Source organism: Cricetulus griseus, chromosome 4 (assembly GCF_003668045.3).
Source record: "Cricetulus griseus strain 17A/GY chromosome 4, alternate assembly CriGri-PICRH-1.0, whole genome shotgun sequence".
Lineage (NCBI taxonomy): Eukaryota > Metazoa > Chordata > Mammalia > Rodentia > Cricetidae > Cricetulus > Cricetulus griseus.
Genome location: NC_048597.1, coordinates 103,288,118 through 103,292,036, shown reverse-complemented (window position 1 = coordinate 103,292,036; position 3,919 = coordinate 103,288,118).

Sequence of the window (3,919 nt, the reverse complement as noted above, 5' to 3'; positions counted from 1 at the left end):
TGATTGTTTTTCATGGAATTAATTTAGCCTTGATGTTCAGTATTTGGAGTGGTGGTGTGGGGGTGGGGACTAATTCCCAAATGGGAAAACATTCTTGGCTTAAAAGATTCTCTTTCAGTCTCTTGTTCTCCCAGGGAGTTGGTTTTACCTTTGAGCCAGCAGTGGCTTGTCAGCTGCCAGGGAACACAATCCACCTTGTCCTCAATGCCTTGCACTCCCAGGATTCAGTTCAATTCTGGTTGAGTCTCCTCCACTGGGGTGTTTGTCCATGGATCAGTTGCCCAGCTGTTATCTTATTTGTCTGCATTTGTTTCTGTGTCTATATTTACTTGCTCAGAGTATAGCAAGGTCAGCTCCAAAACTGTACTGAGCAGAAGACTTTTTAATAAGCATACACTCGCATCATTTGTGCAAAGAGAAATGGTGCTAATCGTATCTTATGCCCTTTGGTGTGAGTTTGTTTAGCACTCAAAGCTGCCTTTGCCTCTTAAAAATGTGCTCTAACTGAGAAAGGGTGTGGGAATGGAAATCATACTCTGAGAGTGGGTGAACTGTTTACACCATGTCTGCACTTTCGTTTAGTTGGTTAGACAAACCATTGTGCTTCGGCCGCCATCCTGATTAAAGACATCTACATAGGCACAGTTAATGTACAAATCTTCTGTTGCCTTGAACCCTAAAAGCAAGCACATTAACTGGATTGATTGTAGAGCAGGAGAGAAAAGGCCCAGGGAGGGAGATTGAAATGGGACATCCCTTAAGATCTAGTAAGGCTTCATATGAACTCTGTTCCATTCCTGCTCTGCTTGCACTAGAACCGGCTTGTGATGGATCATTGTGTGCTGGTCTGCCTTGTTCTCAGTTGTACGTAAAGGCTAGGGAGAAGATGGACATGGGGGCACACCTTCACTGTGAGCATCAGCAGGCTGAGGCAGAAAGACTGAGAGTTCAATGCCAGCTGGGCTGTATATTTAGATCTTGTCTCAAAAAAAAAAAAAAGTGTGTGTTGGGGGGGGGTTCTTTTAGCAGGTGGGTTTAATCCTCAGAACCACGTGGAGAAAAAGAAAAAGACCCCAGTAGCTTGACCCTAAGAGGAAATGTTTGTGTTCTGAGAAGTTAAATGCAAGCAAACAACTTCTGTAGCCCAGGCTGGCCTTTAATTCAGCCCTCCTGCCTCAGACTGTCAAGTGCTAGCAATTACATGCCCAAAATATTTTAAACAGCGAAATGAACTAAGTATCTGAAGCAAAGGGGAGGTGGGGCTGTGATAAAAGATAGCGAAGTAGTTGATCAGTGGTGGCGCACGCCTTTAATCTCAGCGCTTTGGAGGTAAAGGCAGGTGGATCTCAGTGAGTTCAAGACCAGCCTGGTCTACAGAGTGAGTTCCGGGACAGGTTCCAAAGGTCTCAAAAAACCAAACCAAAACAGAACAAAAAGCAAAGCACAGGAATGCAAATATTTAGAGAATTGTCTCGAGGATGTCCATGGTACTTTATTATCTGTTATATTTAGTTATATGATGACAGAGGGTGTCTGAAATTTCACAAAATTTCTCATTTATAAATTGGATTAATGTGATTTTACTCCATGTTGTAGTTCTTTATATATTCAGCCCCCATGTAGTATGTCTTAGCTTTAGTTATTCCATTGCTATAAAATACCCTCAATTTGGCAGGTTTGTAGATTCAGCAGAGTATAAGCCACATAACTGCTTTGAGGCATCCATTTGAAGAGTAAGGGTGAGGGGGGAAGAGAGCCCTATTCTGAACACTTGGCCATTTCATCTGTCACTCTGGTCTGGGTGACAGTATACATCTTAGCCCTCCTTCCCATCTTGTGATGAGGCAGGACATGGGAGCCCTTCAAATGTCCAGTCCTCTCGGGGAGCAATTACTACTTACTGGCTTCCTGAGCTGCGTGTTGATGTCCTGCCCCTGTTTTCGAGCAGGCTTCACCGAGGCAATGATTTGATAATAAGAGATCCTGATTAAATTAAGGGGCCATTTGCTTCTGGATGATGATGTTATAAAAGAGTTGACGTCCACACTGCCTGCTTTTCCGAAGGTCAAAAAATAGTCTTCATAATCTAGTATAAGCAGAAGAATGAGCTTGTATATTTGTGCTTGCTTTCCCTTTGTTGTTACATCAGGGACAGGAAAGTGTTCTTTCCATTCCCAGCTGGGTTCTTTTGTTGCCTTACTTCTATAGCTACACTGGGAAGGTGCCTGGGTAATGAGTTTGCAAACTGCTAAACTTTGTAAATCAGGATCATGCGCTCTGGGGCTATCATCTATGGTTCTCACATACACTTGTGCATGCTCACACTTGCCTTTGTTAAGACATCGGAGTAAGACGGTAGTGAATGTTCACTGGTTCTGCCAGGTCCCAGACTCTTGTCAAGGCTGCTTTCCGTTTTAGATGTATTGGAAGTATGGCCCATCTGGAGTGTTTAGACAAACAAGACAAGAAGGGGCTTGAAATACCCCCCTGGTGTACCGCTTGTTAAGCCCATTTCAGTCAGGAGCCTTGAAAACTGCTGATGCCTCATCCTGTAGACTCTGGAGGTGACACAGACCGAGGGCGGGCAGGGTTGCCAATGCCCCGCCTGGCCTAGGATTGCCTGTGCGCAGCTCTCTGGGAGCTCGGAAACCACACGGAGGTTGTAATTGGTCGCTGGACCACACCTAGTTGTTGAGTGCTTTAGCTGTCTGAAAACCTCTCAGCTTTGCCCAGATCTCTGGAGTGTGCACAAGTCTACCTTCACCAGCCCAGAGAGAAGTTGTGGAAGCTGTGGCGGAGGAGGAGTCGTGGAAACTTTGCCAAGTGAGTAAATTGGGAAGAGTAGCGGTTAGCATTGAGGGGATCTGCCAGGCAAGGCAGCAATGAAGATGAGCTGGTTTGTGACTCTTAGCATCTGAGGTGAAATTCGCAAGGATGGGGTTGTAATGCATGTTGGGAATGATGTGAGCCCAAGATCGAGTCGGTACCTATCGCTTGGCACCCTTCGGTTTTTATCCTGATGGGCTGTAAGGCAAGCATGCTGAGGCACACACACACACACACACACACACACACACACACACACACACACACACACACACACGCAAATCCTGAGGTCAGGAGAATGATCGGGGAAATGAGCAATGGCCCGCTGCTTCTTTTCCACTCTGAGGCAGGCCCACAGACAGGGCTGCAGCTTGAGTGAAGGAAAAATAAAGCTGTCCTCCACGAGTCCATTAGCGGCACCAGCTGCATTAAAAATGCAAGAGTGGGTGGCAAGAGAGGGCCGGTTTGAAGTCTAATGCAAAGTCAGGTCTGGGAAAGGCCAGGCTCTCCCTTTTGGAGGTCAGTTGCCAGTGAGAAAGAGTGCGGGCAACTACTGTTTTAGAAGGCACTTTTTTTTTTTTAGCGCAGAACAGCACTTTGGGCTTCCTTTGCTTTGGTTTTGAAAGAGTGTTGTCCTGCCGCATGCACCCTGCGCGTGCTCAGGCTCCAGGTCTCTGCATGACGATGCCGGCCTCGTCCACCGTTCACATGCTGCAGCTGCTGCGGGAGCTGCTCGCCTTCGTGCTCCTCAGCTACACGGTGCTCATCGGGGCGCTGCTGCTGGCCGGCTGGACCACCTACTTCCTGGTGCTGAAGTGACAGCGCCCCCGCCCCGCCCCGCCCCCGCCCCGCCCCGCCGCGACCCAGCACCTCCAGGTTGAGCACCTTCCCCTCTCCAGGCACGGCCCCTCCCGTCCGGACCCCAGCCCACCGCACGCGTTTCGGCGCGCGACGCCGCTCAGAATCCCCCAGCCCCAGCCCCAGCCCCGGGGCCTGCCGCGTCCCGCGCCGAAGTGCCAGCGGTTGAACGCCAGGTGCGACCGTTACAGCCGTTTCCCAGCCCTCCTGCCCCGCCCATCCGCCTGTCCAATCG